Source organism: Bactrocera latifrons, unplaced genomic scaffold, assembly GCF_001853355.1.
Source record: "Bactrocera latifrons isolate USDA-ARS-PBARC rearing strain unplaced genomic scaffold, ASM185335v1 scaffold_134, whole genome shotgun sequence".
NCBI lineage: Eukaryota > Metazoa > Arthropoda > Insecta > Diptera > Tephritidae > Bactrocera > Bactrocera latifrons.
In genome coordinates this window covers 428742-454181 of record NW_017534786.1, presented here as the reverse complement: position 1 = coordinate 454181, position 25440 = coordinate 428742, and the positions used below count along the sequence as shown (strand labels likewise).

At 37.2% G+C, this 25440-nt stretch overlaps 1 protein-coding gene across 1 annotated transcript in view; it reads left to right on the top strand.

The window, feature by feature from the left end:
• LOC108965131 overlaps positions 1-25440 on the top strand; it is a 269251-nt gene that overhangs the window by 151236 nt on the left and 92575 nt on the right. The window lies entirely within an intron of this gene.

The window sequence follows — 25440 nt, the reverse complement described above, 5'->3', positions numbered from 1 at the left end:
TATGTATAGGAGGTGTATCTAATAACTCCCAGTTCTATATTAAATTCTGTATATATTAAATTATCATCACTTGTTTATGGATGAAATTTACATATATAAAACTGCCCTTAATAAAATTTGTGAAGTTATGACAAAGAAACAGCATACTTCATAGGTTTGGATGATACTTTTTGAAAACAGTAAATAAGTATATTTTTTCACTGGTGTTTTCTTCCATTTCGTAACTACATCAACACAAAATATTTCTTGTAATTAAAAGTAAATTCTAAATATATAAAAAATTTAGTGTCACATTTTGTCCGGAGTAAACTCAGAAAATACTAAACTGATTTAAAAAAAATATATCACACTGTGTCTAATTTGATTCAACTTAAAAGATAGGGTGGATAAAAAAAATGGTGTCACATTTTGTCCAGGGTAAACTCCGAAACTACGAAACCGATTTTGGTAAAATTTGTCACACTATATCCAGTTTTATTCAACTCAGCGGATAGGGTACATAGAAAAATTCAGAAATAAAAAAAATTTTTTCTACCCAGTAAGTATTTAAAATCAAATCATCAGTGTTAAATTCTAAATGGAAATTTTATTAATTTTTCATTGACAAATATTTGTATTAGAATTTAAGGCGGAGGTACAATTCTTTGGATTATTATACCAGAAAAAAATATTTTGGCCTTCATTTGTAAATTTTTTTATTTTTTGAAAATATTCAACTTCTTCAATGAAAAATATTAATATGTATATTACAAAGACACATTTATTCCTAAATGTATATACAGTACAAATGTGATAATAGGCATTTTAAATTGAAATATGTAGATAGGTAATAGTAGATGGCTGCCCCACTTAAACGGGACATAATTAAGTACTCTTTTTTATAGAATTAAATTGAACAACTTTGTTTTTACTTTAACATATAAAGTGCTGGGCCTGCGTTCAACAAAATTCGACTGCTTCCTTCACTTCAATCATCACTTTGCACTCCTAGTAAATAGTATTTCCCATGCACTAATATTCCAGTGTATGCCTTTTACTTAGCGCTAATGAGCGTGTAATTTTCATGGAATGCCATATGCTTGAAAGCAACCACACACAGATCACCTTTCTAATGAAGCTTGCATAATCAACAAAATTTAATACACATGTACCAATGTATGTTGGACATATGCAATTACAATATAAAGGGTTAACACTTAATCATCAACTTCTTCCGGCTTCTAATTATACACGCTCCTATACGCTTACTAAGGTGTTGCTAATTTCATTTCATTTACTCAACTCGAGCATAGTAATTATAAGTTGTGTGCAATTAGTCACCATTGGCGTTTCAAATGCGCCTGCTCATACCTACTGCATACGCGCATGTGGTTAGTCTTTCGATACCAGCGATACCAGCGTGTGAACACACACTTGCTTACATACATACTAAATGCTTTGCTTAAATATTAATGTGTGGCACGTGTCCTTGTGCCGCACGCCCGCCTGCTGGGAATTTTCCGATCTAGTGCCGTTATTTCGATATGTTTCTGCATTAGTGGTCAGAAGCGTCATGTGTGCCATGGCGTATAAGCAAAATTTTTTTCCATGTTGCGCACATTGTATTGTATTGTTGCCTGGGAAATTTCTTACTCATTTATTTATATGGATAATTACACCGATATATTATCTGTATATTGATACTAAGCAGTCAGCGATTTTCGTAATGAATTCTTTATTGATTTCCTTTTTTTTTTTACATAATAGTTTTGGAAATTAACTACAATATTACCCATTTTGTTATTATTTCGTTTTTATCCCCTGAAAAGATCATATTAAGTTTTCCACGAAGTTTGTAACAACCAGAAGGAAATGTTAGCCACCTTATAAAATATGTATTATATTATCAGCGGGATGACGGAAATCGATGTAGCCATGCCCGCCTTGAGTAGATATTATAAGTCAAAAAAGTCTTGCGGTATTTTTGCGCTATTATTACTGAATTTCAATTGTTGATAAATTTTTTTTTTTTTTGATAACTCATGCTCAGCTCTTGACCGATGCTACGGCTGCTACTATGACCGTCTTTTTCGACCAATTCAGCGATTTTATCGTAATTTTCGACGACAGTCCTTCCCGAGCATGGCGCATCTTCGACCACCTCTACACCAGATCGAATACGTTGCAACCATCGTTGTGCGGTGGCAATGGAAACTGTATCGGGCCCATAAACTGCACAAATTTTATTGGCGGCTTGAGATGCATTTTTGCCTTTATCGTAGTACTACTGTAAAATATGTTTTATTTTCTCTTTATTTTGCTCCATGTTTGCGACGCTATAACTCACGAACGACTTAAAAGAAACGACAATCAATCAAATAGGCGTTAGCGCGTGAAATGAGCTTTCCAAAAAGGTATAGCATGACCCGATGCGACGAATAAAACTAGAACTACGCGCTCTCAGCGCCAACTAGCGAAAATACCGCAAGACTTTTTTGTCCACCTAATATAAAACACCCGCAGTTTTTGGGATATCAAACCGAAAACTTTCAGACAGCGATATTGGATAACTATGGTCTATAGCTCCCATACAAACTGAGCGATCGAACTCAAGTCCTTGCACTTTTTTATTTGACCAGCTATCCTTCCGCAATTCAGTACATATTATTAAATTTTGACAATTTATTTTTCAATATTACCACCTAGGGATTCTTACCTCTGTAGTTTACAGCCAGGAATACCAATTAAATGAATATGCGCCTAAAGAAAGTTTCTAAACACCATTTTTTTACGAATTGTCTTCGACATACCAAACGTTGAAGAGGACCGACTTGAACGAATAACTGGTCCAAAAGGTATTTACAGGCAGTTTAAATTGAGATAGAAGCATAGGTACTCTCTTTTATTAAAAAGCTTTGTTTTTGCTTTAACATATGAATTTCTGGGCCCAAGCATGTCAACCAGAGATATAGCGAATTTAAACGTTTGTAGAATTAACTGGCACTGCAGTAGGAGCCGAAAAAAAGGCTACAGATTATCATTACTTCGAAAGAAATACCAAGTCGAATTATTTCTAATATGAAAACTAAGCTTAAGTTTGAACTTCTCTTTCTAAAAATGAATTCTAACAGACATAATTCAAGTAAAAAAAAATAGAAACAAACACTGCTTTTTTGGGGAAAATCATGAAAGAAGAAGGAAATATATTGGGTAGTCGAAAAAGTCTTTTCGTATTTGTAATCAAACTTCAACTTAACTATTTTTTTTTTCATGTTTATTATGAACTTTAAGGAACCAAATACGTGCCATTTTCATCGACCACTTTTTATCTTTTTTCCGCTAGAGACGTATTCCATCAGTGTAAAGCTTTAATGGTTTCTGGACGAAAAACTCCGTAGAGTAATTTTCACAGACTTTATTCTATTAAGAACTTTCCAGCCAAGCTCTCCCAGTTTTTGCCGAGTCATACCCAATAGTTGGGGAATATAACATTCACGGGTAAACGAAAATATGCCGATAGGTGGCACCAGCTGTACACTATAAAAGAAAATCGAATTATAATCCGATATTATTCGAGAGAATCGATAAGAATCGAATTTTAAAAAAGATTTTTTATAATATCCGATAGGCTGTCCTGTGATAGAACATGTTTGTACTTTAAAGTAGACAAGCAGAGAAACCAAATACTTTTATAGAGATATTCGAAACTTTATTCGTGAACACGGATGTTTATCAAACTACTCCTAAATATACATAGGCATTCAACATAAGGAAAAATGTACTCTTAGTAGATGAAATTTCAATAGTCTCTGTTAAAAAATAAATGAAATGAACTGTTCGACATCATGATAAGAAAAACTAAGTTTACAACATTTTTCTGAATTTTTTTTTTTTTTTTTTTTTTTTTTTTTTTTTTTTTTTTTTTTTTTTTTTTTTTTTTTTTTTTTTTTTTTTTTTTTTTTTTTTTTTTTGAGAAGTTTTGCGATAAATTTCCTGTTTTCATAATATCATCTAAAATTAGTTTACTTAAAATTAGACCAATACTGATTAAAAGCATGACTTCAAATAATAATTTTGTAGCTCAAATCATATTACAAATTTTTCTGTCAATCCATAGCGAGTAAAAATCAAAATCACGCACCTAAATCAGAAACGGAAACGTTTTTCAAAATCTCAATTTATTTCGTTAAATGTAAGAGAACAGAAATACTTTATTTGCATATCAAATTCGTGCACCGGCACATCCGGCAATTCAGCGCTCTAATTTTCTTTTATTTTCCATTTCTACTCTTACCCTTCCATTCCTCGCGCTTCTTGTCTTACACAACGTTTCGTGTAAATTATTCATGCGACGTTCGCTGGAAGGCAAGAAGGTGGCATTACATGTGTGTTGTTATAAAAGACATGCACACGTACATATATATATATATATATATGTGTGTGAGTGTGTGTGTGTGCGTCTGCATATGAAATGTGCCGGCACCCGGTCGGTTTAACGACTTTAATCTGCTGCCTCGTAAAATGGTTAAAAATGCTAATTTACTTATGTTGGCCAAATAGTTGGGTACATTTTACATACATACATATACATACGCACTGATGTGTGTAAATATATATGTTTTATAGCAAATAAACCAACGCTCGCTTAAGTAACCAAAATGTGAATTAAGTAATTCCATGAAAACATTAAGCATTAAAGCAGAGCAGTTAAAATGAAAATACAGAAAAAGAAATAAAAATAAAAAACAACAACAAAATTACAGCAGTTCATATCAAAATAAAATCTTATAAGCATAACACGCGTCCACATGCCCTTGAACCGACAATAAATCACGTTTGTGCTTAGCAAGCGGCCCGCAGGACTACACCACAGCATACAAATTTATAAAAAGCCACACACACACACATGCACATGCATATTTACATACATATATATCCATTCTGTCTTTATTTACCTGCTGTTGGCCAACTGTCAACCAGTGCTTTTTGTTTGTGCTTTTCACACACTACCCACTAAGCAGCTAAGTCCTGCCCGCCTTGTCGCTTCTGCTTGCCGACACCACGCGCTGGCACTGGCCAGTTGTGCTTATTAACAATTTATTCGTTACTTTAGTGGCAAGCACTGGCTTTTCATTGGATTTTCGGTGACGTGCTGGTTCTGTTGCACGAACTTGATTTGTGCAGTTAAAAGTCAGTTTGCAGGCATACATACAAACAAGACTTCATATTAACTACTGACGGTTTTGCTTATTTTCATTTACTTCCTTTTGTGGCTGCACGCACTCWCCGTTTTTTTTTTTTTTTTGTCTTTAATTTGAGAAATTGAATATATTTAAAGAATTTTAGGGCGAGTTAGTAGCCACTTTGCGGTTCTGATTAATTTTTGGCCAATTTCTGAAAATTTGTAATAAAAGTCAAATAAATTATATTAATTAACTTAAAAAATGCTACAGGAATATAATAGAACCATAACTCTCTTCTCTCTCTGTCACTCCCTCTCCTTCTATATAAATCTTCCTTTCTACCTCTCTCCCTAAACTTTCATCAGTTTGGTCCTCTGTAATGCCAGATGGAGTTCAATTGCTTTTTTTTCGTGCTCACCAACACAGTGACAGATCCTCTCATGTCGACCACTGATCTAGAGGCTTTTCTATCGAGTGCCAATATTTTTGTGTATTTGTGTACTTCCGATCTGATTGGCTGTTTAAGTAGATGTTGACTCTACCTAACTCTGCACAGTATATTCCAGCAACAACCTCATTGTTCACTTTCAAGCCATCAGTTTGGATGTTTAGAGTGTTGCGCGTAGCTAACATACCTTTACGCCAGCTATCTTATTCTATGTTTACTTCGAACCTTCGTCATGTAGTAGGCACAGACGACAATACCCACCGAGCCATGCCCGAAGGTTCTCTATTTAAATTCTATTGCAACCAGTAGTCGTCCCACCAACTTCGCTTCACAATTTTCAGCGAAGATGTTCTCTTAAAATAGCTGTTTAGCGCCGGTGTATAGGCGAGGGAGAGTGTTATCTTTCCTCACTATTTCTTTCACGTTGCGCTTTCACAACTCGCTGTCCAAGACTATGTCAAAGTACTTGGTACAGTCTTTGAGAGAGACTTCTGTCCCTCATTGCTCACAATGGTCTACTCTTTTCACTCACAGAAATATTTTCTTTAGTATAAAGCTATAAAAAGATCTTTGTTTCCATTTTAGAGTATCAAAACAATTTTTATCGACCGAAGAAAAAGGCTCAATGCTAATCAATCACATTACCTGTTCTTAACTCTCGTAATCACTCCCCCATATAGTCGCGACTGCTCGATGCTGTTAATAATTTCAATTAATAATATATTAAATATATACACCTTTAGGACACCCTATACATCTAAGAGACAAGAAAATCGCATTTATCTGAAGATTTGGCCTTTCAAACTGCAAAAAAATTTCCTGAAAAAATGCGAAATCAACCTGAACGCTCTCAGTTCTCTCTTCACAGCTAATCAGCTGTGCTTATGGGTACAATATTTTTTCTATTTTTCTTCATATAAAAAATTTGTACATTTTTTCGTTATCTATACAGCAGTGTTACTTTTTTTCAACAAGCATTCCAAGGGGAAAACATTTTAAGTCTTAATTTTTAAAGTCTCTGAGCAATTAACATACCCTGATTCAAAAATTCCCGACAAACTGAAAGATTTTTATCTCTCGAAAAAAAAAGTTGATTAGAATACGATCAAAATACAGTAGAATGACCACAGAATTTTAAAAAGCGTTGAACCCTTATCTAAGTTTTAAATAGTGCGTACACAATGATTCTGGTGTTATACTTCAGTCATAGAAGTTCTCCATAACTCAAACCCTTGAATTGGCAATAGAAATCAAATTTCATACAAGCTTTCTTCCATAACTCGAAACTGCTTTGACTTGAAGTATCTTTGTGGATTACGGTGATTCGAATTAGGGATGCTCAACTTTCCAAATAGAAGGCTTCGTTTGACTTGTTTATCAAGTAAACTTCAGCGTGTAATTTTCTTACTAAATATTTAATAACGGCTATATTTTTCGAACCATCGAGTAATGTAAAATTCATAAACTCACATAAAAAAATCACTATCCAAGCACATACCAGCGAGCAAAAAAATATGTGAACACTTTTCTCTTCCTTTTCTTCCCTCTAAACAAACGAACCATAGGTTCTCAGACGCTTAAAGGAATTTCAACGTTTCTCAAGAACTCCCAAATAAACACACTTAAAAAAAATTTGAAATTTCAAACAGCTCATTAAATTTTCATATGTATACAAAACTGAAAGGAAATAAAAAATAAAACAGTTGTAAGAATGCAGTGCCAATTGTATTGGAGTGACAACCTGAAGAGAAGATAAATAAAACTTGTGAATAGTAAACAGGGAATATTATGCATTTCGTGGAATGCGTATGGCAACGCAGGCCCACAAGACAGTACTTGCTCAATACACAGTGCTGACACATGTGCCCGTCAAGACTTAAAAGAATATTGATGTGAAGCATCCTTGTGAGAAATTATGAAATACGAAGAAGAGCAGTAAATAGTATAAGCTTAAGGCAATTGTTACTAAGAGCAGATATTAGCGGGGTGTGCTTACACATAGCTTTGACTAAAAGTGTCATGTTAGTTCGACATGTTAGTTGATGTTCCTGTCAAAAAGCGCAAAGAACTTCAATTTCTTAATATTCTTAGGGCAAATAAAGACTTTAGGCATTATACTTTAAACTTGAGAGCTTTCTCTTTAACAGCTTTTTTTTTACTAAAACTGTCTCCTCAAATTTTTCATAAAAAAAAAAAATTGTTTCTGCTCTCTTCTACCCTCTTCTGCAACAGTTTTATCATTTATTTGTACCCTTATTCTAAAAAACAAAAAAAATATATTTTTAGAGGGGGTCAAGAGCGCATTTTTTAGTCATTTTCTGAACAGTCTGCTCTTATGTCACCTGATCTCTTATTATTTTATACGGTTTATTACCTCATCCAAAACGAACGTACCACTTTCGTTCCCCTGTTGATCGCTTTGCATTCATTACCACCACATTTCCTGCGGGGTCTCTTTACATTGTCATACAATACTTGCTGTTGGCCTTTGCCAGCATTATTTCCGACACATTCGCAACATTTTCGCCAGGCACATGCAATTTAGCTCCACATTTGCACGCCGCGCAGACACAGGCCGAGGCAACGGCGATGTGTGCCCTTTTTTGGTGGCGCTGTTAGCAGGAATGCATTGTCGCTGAAATTAGTCGGTTGCAATGCAGCTAACTTGATTTTTGCCTTATTGCAAACATTTTCTGTAGAACATTACACATTCCGGATGACTTTGTGGCCACAAATATTAGCCACAAAGTCATACAGATGTTGAGAGAGGAAAGTAGCAGGAAAGGAAAATATGATTGTCATTGTAGACGATGACAACGACGACGACGACGACGACGACGAGGACGAGGACGACAACCACAACAACGACAGCAATGGCAAATGCTCAGGCAATTTCAAGTGATGCAGCGCGTACAAGGTGGTGAAGTGGAAGGCGGCAGTGAGCTGGTGCTAACCAAAAAGTCAACCTGGCGATTTATGGGCAACGTCAAAATGCCGCCGTTGCAGTGTCTGTTGCATTTTCAACGAAATTATTCGTTTTAATTTGTATTCCTCCGATCTTTTTCGCTTCTCATCTCTTTGCTTGCGAAATTCGCTTATTTGCCACCACATTGGCTGTCTGCCTTACTGACAGCGAAGAAGTTTTGTTGCACTCTTTTCGATATCATAAACCTAAGCCGCGTGCTGGCAGTTAGTGAGTAGTGTTAGTATGTGTTTTTGTTGGTAGCGGTCCAGACTGCAGCTGTTCGGCGCAGTCATGCTGTGCGCGAACTTTGTTGTGTTGCCACYAAACTTGCCACAGTTCATCTTTCAACATTTCATTATTTGGTATTAAGCGATGTTTTGTTTTTTCGTTTTTGTTTTTTTTTTTTTCCTGCGCTGCGATATTGCTATTTTCAGGTTCAAAGTTGCCAGACACGAGAATATCCGCCGTTGATCTCTGTAATATGGATATTTTTAAAGAGGAGTGTATAGGAGCGAGTGGAGCAGTGTGAGAGCACGTAAGCACCCAGTGTATGAATGAAAATGGAAGATCAGATTTGTTATCCAGAAACTAATTCGCTTAAGGTTTTATATCCACTTTAGAGGCAGGAAAAATGTGGGCTTTTGGAGTTTTTTAAGGAGCATTTTATTTATTGAGTAAAAATATGCATGGAGAGATTTTAATGTTCTTTAATATAAAAAATTGTATTTTCTTGATTCCTTTGTCGATTTCCAATAGGACCTCCGGACAGAGACTTCTGGCAGTGAGGAAGAATTCTCTTCTTGAAATTTTATTTGATAATTTTAAACATTTCGAAGAAATTTTCTTCTCTCTCTGGTCCCTGAAAACAGCGTTTCGAGAAAAACACGTTTAATGTTTCGGACGCCGCTAAGACTATGTTAAGAATGCTTGAAAATAATTGATAACTTTGAACCTAGTTGCCGGATCAACTTCAATTTTTCAGAAAATAGTATTAAATCTATGCGCATTTGATGCATATGCAACAATAAAAATTTTACTTTTTGAAATTTATAAGTGAAGAATTTACAAGAAGAAGCCCTTACGACTAGTTATGAATTAGTCACTTTTAAACCAATTTTTTACAAAGATTTCAACTTTTCGAAAAATATATATATGTATAATACAATCGTTATGTAAACGAAAACTAAAATCGAATTTTTCAAGTTCAAAAGTGGATGAAACCTCTTCAAACGAGTTACAAACTAGTTACTATTAAGCCAGTTGATTACAAAGGTTTAACATTTTCGAATACGTGTGTAATCGTTATATAAATGAAAATAAAAATCGATTGTTTTTTTTTTGAAATTCAAAAAACCTCCCTTGAGACTAGTTCCGAACTAATTACTTTTAAACCAGTTGGTTACAATATGAAAGGTTTCGAACTAGTTGGTTGAAAATTGCATCAGAGGTAGCTTACTTAATATGCTTGAAGAAATCCATTGCGAAAAAAATATGATTTCTTAAGACTTTAAGAGCTTTTTCTGTTTTCTTTTTTTTCTAGTAGGCTTTGACAGCTTTTTCGTCTTCACATACTTCTTGAAAAAAAAAGAATAATAACAATTTTATTATCCAATGTTCACTGTCAATAAAAAATAAGAATAAACTCTGATCTGATTTAGATCAGAGGTATACCGTGCAAGCTCAGTATTAACCACTCCTGATACTCCTATCATCTAGTTTCTACTAAAACTAGTTCCCAGGCAAAACTTGTGACTCTATATGCGTCACAAAATGGAAAATGAATTTATCAGTCTTTTAATCCAGTCTTTCATTGCTACGGCACCCACATACCCTACCCAGACCATAGGAAGTACTAAAATATCATTTATTATATTCACGGCAACTTTATAACCAGTCGGCGATGGCAACAGACAACATGCCACAAAACCGCTCTGACTCTCGTGCGCTGCCACAGGATGCCAAGCGGACGCATGAGTCAAACACCCAGACCACAACCGTGCCACTATGAAAGACGAGCGGAAACGCGAGCTGCTGGCTGTCGCGGCGCCATGTAAGGTAATAATTGAGCAAAATGAACAATGCAGGCAGAGCATGCCACACACTCATTGTGACAGCCACATGTTTGCTTTAACAATCACAAGCGAGCGTGAATCCGATTCACTGCCTTGAGGCCAATAAGGCAACATACTATGGCGTCGCATCAAATTCGGCATACTCTTCCTTTGCAAAGGGGCGAATAGAGGCGTTCGCGCGCCACTGTGGTCGCTTTAGTGATGACGCTGGTATCGTATAACGGCGCGGCGGCATAACCATGACGACAACGCACTATCGTCGCAAAGACGTAGCCCAGCAAGTTAATGACCTTTTTGTGTGTGATATAAAAAATAAAAAAAGTGGGCGTGTCGTGTGCGCGGGGCAAGTTGCAGGCTTTTGAGGTGGCCAGACGAGGATGCACACTTGTGCTGCTGTGTTTTTGCGTTAAAAGCATGTCGCTGGCATCCGCTCCTCTGCGCGCGTCAAATCGCCCGCGGCGCGGCAGATGACAATCTTCACGCGCTCCTGTCCATTTGCGGTTGTGTTGAATATGTAATAAAATATAATTTCAGCAGTGGCCTGTCATTAATGTTGCAGCAATATTTATTTTCAATTTTAATGCTTGAGCTTCTTTCTTTATTTTTCTCTCTCCGGTAAACTCTCTCCGCTTCGGTTTTCATGCATTTTAATTTATCTTTATTTTCATATTTACTCGGACACTAACTGTAGATAGCCGCGCTTCCGTTTCCCAATCGCGCACGTCGCACTTACTCGTACATTCTTCCAACTTGCCGCTTGCTTTCAACAGCAGACGCTCTCTGCTTCCATGCTGCGTTGTCTGTCTGCCTCCTTCTGTTCTTTGGTGGCAGCGCTGTCATTTTTTTACAGCAGCCAGACACTTGCCACAAAATTGTTGAAGCTCGTTGGCATTTTCATTTTTATTAGAAAATGTTTGTGGGAAAAAGTGACGTTGAAGTGTCGGCTGCGCCTTGGCATGCTTGGCATCCGCCCAGCGCCGCGGTTGATGTTGTCACAACAGACTAGACAAACTCGCTTGTTTTTGACGCTATGACAGCGCAGTCAAAATAGCACGCCCTCAGTGTGGGTGTGGGTTAAATGTTAAGCTTCGTACTTATGGTTCTCTGAGGCGTGCGGAAAGTTGAGTCTTTTGCGCTTTCGTTTCATTCTAAAGTGTCAGAAACTATACTATATAAATGTAATTATTTAGGATGGCGCTGTTAGACGAGCTTTGCTTAATCACTTTAATTACATGTTTTATGTTGAGAGTGATTTTTAGTTACTAAAAGTGTATTTATAGTTTTCCATTTTTTTTGCCAATGTGATCCAGATCACTCAATCTGCTTACTAAAACTTACAGCGAAAATCGAAATCGAACTTTGTTCACATCGAAGACCGATGGACCGATATGATCATAAGCAGCTTTGCCAAACAAAGCGGTTAGATCGCCCCTTTACCATTAACTAAAATTGAAAACTAGTTCCAAGATGCCTGCAACCGATCTCTAAAAATTCGTATCCTGCTGTTAATTCTAAACTACTAAATCTATATCATTTGGAATTGACATACATATGCTCTATTGAGTTCTTTTCTTTTTGGCTTCTTCGCAGCTCGCATTTTTTCCAAAAAAATATACTTAGCGGTTCCTTTTTTTGTAACAGATTCTTTTATGTAAACTTTGTATGAAGGTTTAGCCTGAGAAGTTTGTGAGTCTAGCCTCATTTTAATAAATATAACTAAAAGTTTGGGCTGTATCTCTGCAGAGGTCACTCATGCCTGAAACCAAAATAATTGAGTAGAGTCCTATGAGTTCTAGCGAGTAACACAATTGGAGCTGTATTGTTAAGGCGCCTTGGGTCTAACTATAATTCTTCTTCTTTACTGCCATAGACAACACTTACGCAATTATAGCCGAGTTAGCAACAGCGCGCCAGTTGTTTCTTCTTTTCAACCATTGGAAATCAATCTCATCGCGGTACGACAGCAGTTGTACCTTGTTGTTGTTATAGAAGATTGCAGCTTCTCTCTTCAGCTCTGCAACTCAAATTGTTTTCACCAGCAGTAGATTGAAGAAATCGCATGATATGGAGTCGCCCTGTTTGAAACCTCGTTTGGTATCGAACGGCGCGGAGAGGTCCTTTCCCTGACGGACGCGGCATAAAGGCAGCTCCTTTTCGTGCTGTCGAAAATAGCTTTGAAATCGACGATGAGGTGGTGTCTGTCGATTCTTCTTTCGCGGGCCTTTTCCAAGATTTGGCGCATGATGAATACGTGGTCGGTTGTTGATTTGCAAGGTCTAAAGCCACACTGATAAGCTCCAATCAGTTTGTTGACGGTGTGCTTTAGTCTTTCATATGCCCGATAGAATCTTATACGCGATGTTGAGGAGGCTTATTCCACGGTAATTGTTTAATATGAAATCAAATGGGATTATCCGTATTTAAAAAAGAGATAGTGGCTCTCGATTTATGTCCGGCCATCTATGTGTCAGAGACGGATACTTCGCCTGCTTCTCACTACATCCACTGAAAATTCTGTAACCAGACCGAGAGATTATGTCTGCTGATTTACTAATATACGGTGAATGCATCAAAATTTCCCAGCCAAGCTCTCCCAGCTTTTTCCGAGTCATAAAAATGTGTGTGGTCCAGCGTTGTCCTGATGGAAGACTAAGCCCTTTCTGTTGATCAGCATAACGTTTCGAGTCGTCAATTCTGCCTTTGCGACCATTTGTTGAGCCTGACCATGAACTTTTTCGCACATTATCGTCGTATTTGATCCACTTTTCGCCTTCTGTTACCATTCATTTCAGAAATGGTTCGATTTCATTTCGTTCCAGCAAAGAATGGCAGATGTTAATTCGGTCCACTTAATTTTTCACAGACAGTTCAAAACTGTTTGATAATGAATGTTAAGTTCCTTAGCGATGTCATGGCTGCTTATGTGACGGTCTATTCCATAATTTCAGCGACTTTTTCAACAATAAGCATTTTTCATATCAAAATTTCCATTGCTGTGCTACACGAACTGATACAGCAACGTTTCCGTAAACTTCACAAATTTTACTGATGGCTTGCGTGGCTTTCTTCCCTTTTTACACAAAAACTTCACAATATAGCGAATTTCTCCATTATTTTTACTCATTTTTGAACAGCTTTAACTTTTTTTCAACTTCCCCGTATTTTTAGTTAAATGAAGCTTAAAATCTCACCTTTCCAACACTTTATGGTACGACGCAATGTGACTGGTAGCACTGGAGACATACGACTGCAACGAAATCTATTGACAAAATACGAAAAGACTTTTTCGACTACCCAATACTACCAATTTCTTGTTTTTTTTTTCTTAACCTTATTCTTAGACACAAGAAGTGGCTCGCTCGAAAAAGATCTCCGAAGGTCAAGATGGAGACAAAACTTTTTCTTGGAGTCTTAAAAGTTTAAAGCATAAAAATTTTGAAGGACGCGCTGAAAAAATGTATTGGAAAAGCAACTATGTAGAGGAATTAAGTCATATTTTTAGTTAAAAAAAACTCTTCATTGTTAGACCAAAGACCTTTCAGTCTTCTAGTATGTTTTTAGAGGTCTTCAGCAGGTCTTTCACTACCCACATATGTTAGTTGCCTCTAGTGGCATATACATATATAACATTTTGCTGACTAATATCCAAGACATTGTTCAGATCAGAACACAATGCCATTGAAACTAACCATTCAAAATCAAGATAAGGATCTGTTTTATATACTTTTATGCTATAAATTATACGCCTGTGAAGGGCATATTATATTATGTATTCAACAAATGCTCACGTTCTGAACCACCGACCAGTCGACATATACTAGTATTGCAGTCGACAAAATGCAATTTCAGCACTTCCGAAATTTCGAATTTATATTTATTTACATATTTACCTAAATATACTCGCATTGCAAACCCACTTTTATGCCACACACCCCAGTCTCGCAATCATAAAACAAATTTGCAACCTTTGCACAAACACGCGCACAACCCTCACTGCGTCTGGCGCAAGTCAATCAGTCAAAACGGCGTCGTCAAGCAGTGCCATTATCGAGTCAGCGACCCAAGATGTTTCGCACTTTAATTAGCAAATTACTTTGCGACTGCGCAAAAGGGTCGTGTTGCAAGCGCGTATGCCCATAAACCGACACACACACTCCCATACATACGTACAGGTAGCTGCAAACGGCATTGCATGTTGCACAACAACACGCTTCGCACTGCTTACGTAAACACATTTAGTTCGCGAACAAAAAATGCGCAAACAGTTGCTGCAATTACAATTATTGCAGCTGCCGCTGAAGTGGGTTGCCGCACACACTCGTTTGTGCGATATTTTACGTCGCTTTTTATTTGTTTTTGTTTTTAATTTGTTGCTTATTAATGCACACAAAAAACGCATTATATTACTTGCAATTTCAGTTGCAATGTGGCAACCTCGAAACTTGAATGCTAAGTACTTTGGCGCACTCGGCTGTGCGATATTTCGTGGCATGCGAAAACTAAAAGGCGGCGGCAACTTGGCATTGGTTGCAATTCATGCCTCATTACATGTGGCAGCCTCATTGCATCATGGCAGGCGTATCAAAAGGGCGCACTGCTTGCGAACTATAAATGAATTACAACGGAAGTGCGGCAAATTTAATGACGAGTAGGGTGGCTTTCAGCAGTATTGGATAACCCTTTGCTATGCGAGAATATGAATTATGGAGAGTTCGAAATTTAAGTAACGAAAATTCGAAATTAAATAAATAAAATTTTAAATTTAACAAACGGAACTTTTAAATTTTGCTGTAATTCTTAAATTATACTTCGGCTGAGTTTAAAAATAGCAGAAATTGCATTTGGTTTGTGTCTTCGCTAATATGTGCTTGCTCCTAATTGTAGGCAACAATATTTTTTGATTATGCAAGTAGCTGCCATTTAATGACAGTTATCATTATTAAATTGAATATCTGTAGAATTGCCTACCCTTAGGCGCTTGAATGAATTTAAGGCGTTACATAGGTTTCCTCCACTAAAAACGGGCTTTTTCAAAAACTTTTTTCTCATATAAAAAAGGCAATACCTTATCAGAAATTTTTATTGTTTACTCTATTAACAAAGAAATTCTGAAGTTTGTAGAAAAAAAAAATTTAAACTCGGCCATTACGACGTTATTTCTGGTGAGCCTACGGAAAAAATATGCACGCGCCTTGGCAGGATAACTCCTTACAAGATCATCTAAACTGGAAAAAATACGTATTTGAGTTAAAACCTTAACATAGAATTTAGACAAAGGAAAACAAACTGGAAATTGAAGTTTTGGCAAACATTTTACCAAAAAAATGCTAATTTTGCGACTGTTCTTTTTCAAATAGATGTAATCGAACAAAAACTGCCAAGTCTTTAAGGACTGTATCTCAAAAACCTGAGGTGATGAGGTTCGGTTGAGGAGTTTTCACGAAATCTTGCCAACTGACTTCAAAAACACGGTTTCGTGCAAAAACACTTTTGAAGACGGCGCACAAGTTCTCAACGCGGCGTTTCTCCGAAACTATTGCTCAGATCAACTTTAAAATTTAGGACATTATTCTAGAGGAGAATTTAATAAGACAACAAAAACAAGCTCGATTTTTGATACCCTTAAACCCATGTAACCCCTTAAGTTTAATGTAAGTTTACATCAAATTTGAACAAGATAAAAGTAAAAAACCCAAAAACTTGGTTACTTGAATTTTTCACCTAAATTTTAAGGTTATGTAAATAAGGCATTAAGTCAAAAGTTGCAGATTTTTTCTTTACCTGCATCTTCAACACAAAATAATTTTCTACAGAAATCACTGTTTTTCAGGAACTCGTTATAAACCATTTTTAATCCTTAAAAATTCAACAACGCCCCTCAACTGCCATTTCCTAACCTCAGAAAGCCTGTAAAATGCGTTTGCTGTAATTTTTGCTATATAATCTTTTTTTCGAAGGGTTTCACCTGATATGAGTTTCACTTTGAAATCACTTTCAATGACTTTTAGCCTATATAACCCCTTTCGTTAGACATAATCATATAAAACGTTGCCTACATTCAGGCGTATGAATGTATTTAAGGACCATTGGAACATGGTAAAGCAAAGAGACCTTAAAAATGTTATAAGCAATAAAAATGTTGACTGAAAAAATAAAAACAAAATGGAACAAATTATTCGGCCATGTCAGAAGTTAAAAATTCAGGAAATATATATTTTTTCCAGTCGTTTCAGTCCTTTATTCTTTACAAAAAACTGAAAAATATTCAAGTAAAACTAAACAAGTGTTCTCAACAAACTTTTTTCATAATTACAATATTTTCTATATTATAATATATAAATAATTTTTTTTTTTTTTACTAATTTCATAATACTCATAATACGAGTACCTAATAAATTATTTAAAATTGATAAAATTTAAAATTGAGTGCCATTATTCTTCACATTTTTCGCATTATTAAAGTATTTATAAAATTTATTGCACAAATTCCTCTCATTTCACCCAAGTGTGTGTGAGTGCGCGCAATATTTGCAACCACTGCAGCAATCATGGTTGCAAAATTAATTTCTGAGTGAAAATGAACGTGACCCATATATTGTTGCGGCCAACGCCAACCAGCAACTTGCCAACTGAACCAACCGAACAGACAACAGCAGCAACAACAACAAGCGCGGCATTAAACAACCAACCCACAATTTAGCCAATTTAGCAAATAACCATGGCCCATAACGCCCCAGTTACCCGCTTTGGCAACTGTATGAATAACAATGCGGAACGCACGCACACTCACGCAGCCGCGCACCTACACAGATGCGCAAATATATTTATATATATGTATATAGATGGGTGTAAATTGCAGTAGACCCACAACCACCATTGACATTAGCTTAAAGCCTGCGCACCTACCACCCCATCATCATGCCGCTTGTTGCACGCTATTTGGCGCTTGCAACATTTTTCATGCGATTTTCCGCGTGCCGGGCAGAGTGCGATTTCATGAGTGTGGCAATGCGGCAACAGCAAGTCGCTGCTTCCAATTTGCCCGTTCATGCTTGTTTTTGTTTCTGCTTTTTTTTTCTCTATAAAATAAAAAATCTATTGTTTTTCGCTTGCAACATTTTTTCTCGTAGCGCAAATTAGCGTTCGCCAGCAGATGCGTTAAAATTATTTTATTCATGCATGTGTGTCGGTGTTTGTATACATATACATATATTTAGTATATTGCGGTATTGTTTCACAATTTTATGACGGACGAGAGTGTGATTTTGACGAACAACCAGCGAAGTCGTGGCAAAACTTTTCACGCTTCGTTATGCACAATTATTGAGATCGTTGTCGCTGCTTTTGAATATGGCATTAATGCGCTTGTTTTTCATGAATTTCCCAGCACAATATACTCGTTAAAGTGGTCATTAAATTTCATAAGTCGTCATAATAATGAATTGCATAACACATATGCAATTCTCTCACAGTATTTATTATTCCCGCGCATTAATAAATGATATAATTTTATAGCTCAGTCATTTTAATTGCAAATTGCGTGTCATGTATATATAAGCATCTTATTTAGAATGGATCACTTGCCCTCTCACTAAATAAGAAACTATTTCTTGGACTCTAAACGATTTCTCCCGGGCGGTCGTTTGAGTTTGCTGAAAAACCAGAAGTCACACGGAGGTAAATAAGTCGTATATGGAGGTTGCGGCACGTTATCGGTAGAGAATTTGGCGAAAAATCCACCAAGAATCAATGTAGTATGCGGCGGTAAATTATTCTGACTCAGAAACCAAGAGTTGTCTGCTCAACTCCGGTCTATTTTTGCGAATAGCTTCGCGCAATTAGCACATAACACTCAAATAGTATTTATTCAGAATGGCCGTTCACACTGCTTTGTCATGGTTTTTTCTTCTTCAACTCACCTTAGCCACGATTTTTGGCCGATTGATCGTTTGTTTTCGGATGGTAAGCATCCGAGACTCACCGCCAGCAATAATTAGTTTCATAACATCCTGGTAGTCGGAAAGCATTGTTTCACAGACGTTAACGCAACGCTGGTTTCGAAAAAATGTTGGATTTTGGAATAAATCGTGCTTTTACTTCTCTTAGGCCTAAATTATCTTTCAAAATGGTTCTCACTAATCTTTCCGATCTTGCAATGATGCCAGTTAAGACTGTTAATCGGCAGTTTTCAAGCAGCAAGTATTTTTTTTTTTTTTATTGATGTATTGATCCATCAACTGATGATGGCCGTTCTGGAAGTGGTTCGTAAGAAACAGCTGTCACCGAGAGACTTTTCCAATATTCTGAACAAAATTTAATACAACCTCTTATTTGAATAATTTCACTCATAGTAAAAGTCGCCGAATGCACATTATTTACTTCAGCCAAACAGGCCTATACTAAACAGTATTGATTATTTTGATGTGACATTTAGCACAGATGTCACTGACAGTCATACCAGATCGAAAACAAATAGTTCCACGAATGTGTCGTACAGTTAGTATGTAGTATGGTATAAAAAAGGCAACGTTAAACGGGGTCTTACTGTATAGTCAAACCAAATTCTAAAGTCCACAAATTTGAGTTAGGAGAAGATAATTGCAGAACCGACTAATTTTTCACTCAGAATCAAATTTTCATTTTCGGTATATCGCTCCAAAAAATAAATACTTCTTCCCGAATAAACTCGAGCTTTTGTCATAAAGATGCTGAATACTATAGTGCTTAATGTGCCACAACCCCAAATGCTTACTCCTGAACCTGGGTTCACAATGCACTTATTATGTTTTTCGATATTCTTTAATGAAACACATAATTACAGCTTAATAAAATACACAGATAAATCAATTTCTTCAATAAATTATCAAAATACCCATATTTGTTAGCAACACACGTACACATACATATAAAGAATGGTGAGCATTTTCACACAAGCAATTAACGAAACTGAATGCCTAGAACGAAAATTGTCCCTCAACTGCGAGCAATAAAATATTAACTGAGCTAGCTTCATTGCTTGAGCGTCAATTAGATGCCAATAAGATTTGAAAAATGTGCAATGCGCCACTAATTAGTTTTCAAACAATTAAGCATGCACGGAGAAAGGGTACGTGGCATAGTAACAAAAAAAAAAAAAATTTAAAGAAGAGGAAACGCAAGGGAAACGGATCAAATACAATTTATTACAGCTCATTCATAGCAACCGAGCGGGCTTTTGGGAGATTGCAAAGTGATAAATGCCTATACAGAAGGTTTCGTTAAGTGATAACTTTAAGTGTTGACGGGATCTCATAACCAATTAGGTTCGGCATTTCTCCAAAAATGTCTCTTAACTAAAAGCAGAATTTCTTAAAACTTTTCTGTATAGTTGGTAATCCCGATATTAAGTCACAAAACGAGCGATGTGCTGTAATTTCTAGCCAACCACCCAATTTTTTGTTTCTGTAAATTTTCTTTACTTTTTTGTGCTGATCTCTCGAATACTAATTTTTTCTTTCTGAAAGATGTTTCCAAGAAGTTTTGAGAGAGAAAGACTTCAAACAATTTCTTCTAGACCGTTATATATTTTGTGAAGTTTACTCTGTTCACTGTTCTGCTTCGGAAAAATACACTCGTTGTCCATTGTCGTTTTTTCTAACTTTTCTCAACGTTTACAGGCCTTTTGAATAATTATTATTTTTGCCTGAAAGATACAGCTTGAAATGGTCTGGGAGTAATGGCTGAAAAACTAGTTTTGCTTCCAGACCATTCTCCACTATTTCGATTCCATTTCTTACAGTCTAGGCCACTGCATCGTGTAGTCTTTACGTGGCGATTGGATGGCTGGATTTGTTTTCTGCGCTTGGAAATTTATGTTTGATAAAAAAATGGATCAACAAAGTTATTCGTTGGCTCAAAACACAACATACTGTTATATATGTATTTATTTCAAAAAGCGAAAAGTCTCGTTATATCTTGAACACACAAAAACATTATTCTCTTTTAATGGACAAAAACCACTCACATGATAAAAACAAGTCCGAATAAGGTTGCCATAAAGAAATATTTGTGTTGGCTTAGGTTATGGATTTCAAAATAGGTTGCTGTTGACTTCTTTTATTTTACATATCGAGTGAATTGCCTCCTGTGAATGTGATCCAGCAGTTTTTTATTCCACTAATAAAACACATATTAATACCATAACCTACAGACTTCTGTTGCGGATTGAGTTTTTTAAAGATCATAATTTTTTTTAACAATTGCCCAACCTTTCTATATTAAATATAAACCACTGTCATAAAAATTATCGTGTTTGTTGGCAAAAAATTGCAGCAGTCGTTTGTACAAGCTTCTTCTGAAGCTAAGTTTTTCACGTGTTGCCAGTTCCGAAATATATAATAAGGTGGGTGCATAAGAACCTACGCCATTGTCCTGATGGTATACGATTCCTCTTCAAGGCTAGACGACTCATTCCTTCAGACGTTCCAGTTGTTGACAAAACATGTTCGAATTAAATGTTTTGCCAGAAGCAGAACAGTTTACGGTAGATGATTTCTTGACAATCCCACCAAACCTTCCCAACCGTCGATACCGGCTTCACCACCGTTTGCGCCGGCTCACTCATTCATCCGTGACTGTTTTCAGCACCAATAATCATTCAACTAAAAAATATATCGATGTTATTGCGATTGAGTAGAGATTCGTCGCTGGAAATTCGACACATGAGTTTTTATTTTCCGTTAACTTATGTGCCACCAATACGTCGACCTTCGTTTTTGTAAGCAGCCTTATTTAAATAGTTCCAAACAGTTTTTTGGGCAATGTTTAGCTGCTGGACAATCAAAACAGTGATTCGATGACTGACAAGCTCGATGAATCCTATCTTCGACAGCATGTTGCACCTTTTATATCAAAATTAATCTGAATGTATATATATACGGGAGCTAGTCTCTCATTTTTGGAAATATTAATCTTACATCCCACAAGCGCCCTTTTCTTCAAAAAAAAAAAAAAAGCTGGTCATTTGTCGCAACCGCCGAAATCGCATATAGCATAGCATATAGTTACCATTGAAACTGAACGATCGAAATAAAGTTTTTGTATGGAAAACTTTTTAATTTCAAAAGGTATCTTTACAAAACTTAACATGGTTGATGTACCAAGTCAACAATACCATCTCTGAAGAAATTGTTAGTTTTTATAAGATATCTTCACATTACTTGGCAAGGATTATTATTGATGGCAATGCTTTAGTCTGCGAAAAACTTGTTCAGATGGAAGTCTTCTGTTTTTTTTTTTTTTTTTTTTTTTTTTTTTTTTTTTTTTTTTTTTTTTTTTTTTTTTTTTTTTTTTTTTTTTTTTTTTTTTGTTGGCGTAAACACCACTTACGCGGCAATATCCGAGTTTACAACAGCGCGCCAGTCGTTCTTCCGTTTCGCTGTTTGGCTCCTTTAGAGATTCCAAGTGTAACCAGATCCTTCTCCACATGGTCTTTCCAACGGAGTGGAGTCTTCCTCTTCTTCAGCTTCCCCCGGCGGTGCTGCGGGTACTGCGTGTAATACTCTCAGAGCTGAAATGCTTTCCTCCATTTGGATGACATGATCTAGCCAACGTAGCCGGCGATTAAAATCAAGTTTTTATATGCAAAAATGTTTAATCTGTTAAGGGTATTCGAGCTTCGTTACAAATGAAGATAAACTTTTATCTTTTTTACATAGCTATATATTTATATTTCTTTTATTATTGCAATCAGTTGCTGGCATCCACGCGTCTTATCGCATTTTCTACTCCCCGATATTTTTTTTTTTTTTTTTTGTAATTAACCGCTGCACGTACTCACGTTTGCGGCTTTGCTGCACTTAAATTCTCTATGACTCGCAATGCAATCGTAAACTAGCAACAGTAGCTGACACGGTAGCACAAAAAACGTTACCTATTTACATTTTAAGCGCAAAATACAGTAAAACAGCAGATAATCTCTAACCGACCAACCGCTTGCTGCCTGCCCGCCACACCCCAAACACCACGCGGCCAAGCGCAAGTTCGTGCGCATTGTGTATTACACTGCGCAGCAACTAATTTGCATAAGCAAACTGAGCGAACTGTTTTGCGGTTGCTATTGAAAGTGCTTGCACGCGCGGCGGTGGCGGGAGGGGGCTCACGAAATGACAGCAAAAACGCATACAGACAATCGTAATCACACGTTTGAGTGACAGCGACATGCCCGCCTAACCGGGAAGAGTTGTTACGCATCCCAAAAACCAAACGGGGTGTATATGTGTGCGCTTGGTGGCTAAGGTAAATAGACAGTTAGGTCGTTGTGTGGCCAAATGAATACAGAAATAAAGAGACAGTCGACACAGCGCACCGACACAAGTATAAATGGACATAAATTTTCGTTAAATAAACAGAAAAGCGTTGGTAGCTAGCGGCATGCGTAGGCATTTGCACGGCTGGACGTCAACGGCAGGGGTCGGCTGACTTCCACGTAGAACAGAGCTGAGCTCAGCTGACTTGCGGTGATGGTGGAAGTCACTATCTGCGTCAAATAGACTCTTTGGATGGCGTAGTACACATGTATGTATGCATGTGAGAGATCAAACAAACACCGAAGTGACACGACAGTGCTGCCACACAGGATATTAAAGCAACAGAGGCCGGCTCTAAAGACGTGCGCAACGGTGAGTAAGCACTGTGGACGTTAGGGTCACAGCTGTTATATGCTCCTGTGGGACAAGAACACGTTAGTCATGAGACAATAAACCTACAGCAGCCTCAACCGGCAAACCGACAAACGTGTTGCAAGTAGCAAACGCAACCAACATGTGAAGGCAAAGCGCTGGCTTGCAACGCAACCCAGATGGTAGATAACGCGAGGCATGTAGCAGCCGAGAAATGAGTGATATCCAAGCCAAACGAGGTGACGGCGAGGTGTAAACATTGCTTACCTAGCATTTTGCCAGCTATATCTGAGTCCGCCGGAGGTAAACATCAGTAGCATCGAGTGTAAATAGCAGGGGAGCGCACAAAGACACACATACACACACACTTACTTCCTTGCTCGTTTAGTCGAGAACCCCAAATATGCTACGAGTTCCTTTGTTTGTATTTATGTCACGGCGTTGCGGCAAACACGCGCGCCACCGCATCTGCAACCAAATTGGCCATGTTAGGAAGCCCTAATATAGCCACTGGCCGTGTGTTGTATGCGTAGGTGTCACTGTTGACCTGCCTCAGCGCAGCAGAAGTTAAAGCATCATGGCGCTAAGTGAAATTCCAGGCAGCTGCACAAGCAAAGCGCCGCCAGCTTTGGGGCTGTTTCTGTCACTTGAAGCGTAAAATATCTAAACAGTTCACAAAGAAACTCATGCGTAGACTTGTGAGCCGAATGGAAGGCTGTTTACAACGGCCTATTGCCAAGTGGAGAGGGCAGTATGCAACGGCCTAGTAAAAATTTTTGGGAAATCTCTAATAATTTCGTATATTTTAAAGCCTGAAGAACATAACAGTGGCACTCACCAGGTCTCAATGGCTTTCCAAGGCTTTTCAGTGGATCCCTCTTGGCCTTCCTGGTTTTTTTTTACTACCCCTCCACGTTTCTTACTGACTCTCATCGGCTCTTTCATATTCCCTACAGTCCTCCAAATATTTAAACAGTTCACAAAGCCACGCAGGCAGAGACACCGATTGGAAAGTGTAATAGCAACGATTTAGTAAGATATTTGGTGTTTGCTGATGTACATACATATGTATAAATTTTTATAGAATCTCCAATGTGATTATCTTTGGATTTTCTTAAATTTCAACTTTTTCTCGGGCCTTTATTGGCTTCCAACTTTTTCGTTAACTTTGCCAGCCTCTCACTGGGTCCCACTCGATACTCACCGGTTCTCAAAATATCGCAAGTCCAGTCTTCCATTTTTATGAAATGTATTTATTTTTTTCTTCAACCCATATTAATAAGATCACACAAACAAAATCTCTTTATCAGCGCAGGGAAGAAGATACTCAACAAAATGCTCACAGCACAACAGGCGGCAACAAGCACAGCTGGAAGAAATACATCTATCTGTGAATCCAACAGCCTTAAGTGTCAATGCGCAACCACACACATTGCTGGTGAGAGATAGAATTCCGCTGCCTCTTAACTTTAGCATTACGTGAGCTGACCTACTGTGCTAAATAATGAAATGAGAATTAAGAAGAGCGAATTAAAAAAAAAATCGCTTTGCCTTGAAATATAAAATGACCCAGATAAAAATGCAAAATTCCGAGAAAAAACAACAAAAAATTAAATAAGTTTATTTCCGCTGGTGTGAACACTCACTATTGCAATGAAGCCATGTACATGCCACGCTCCCCTCACTTACATTGCATCGACAGTTGACACACGTGTCCCTCTGTCTTCCCTCACCGCTTTGGGTTGGCATACCGGTATTCCCTGATTTAGTAGCCAGTTCTAGCAGCTTCCATTAAAAAAGTTTATTCTCTGTAGAGCGCGCTCTCGAATGTAGCACAGAGTGATTTGCTGCTTCATTTGTTGGCGTACGGAAATGAAAGGCCAAAGAACATGACTGACAGGTCATGTGGCAGATGGCGTTGGTAATGGCCTCACAGTCGGAGATTTAATGATTTGCCGAATGCGATTTGTGGGTGTGTAGCGAGTTGTGCTCTCTCTTTTTTAAGTTTGTTTCTTGCTACTGCACTTTATCGAGGGAATTCACTTGCCGTGTGGGGCTATGGAAGTGTTTCGGCGATCGATATTGCGTTGCCGTTCGATTATTTAATTTTTTTTCTGTTTTTTTTTTTTTTTTT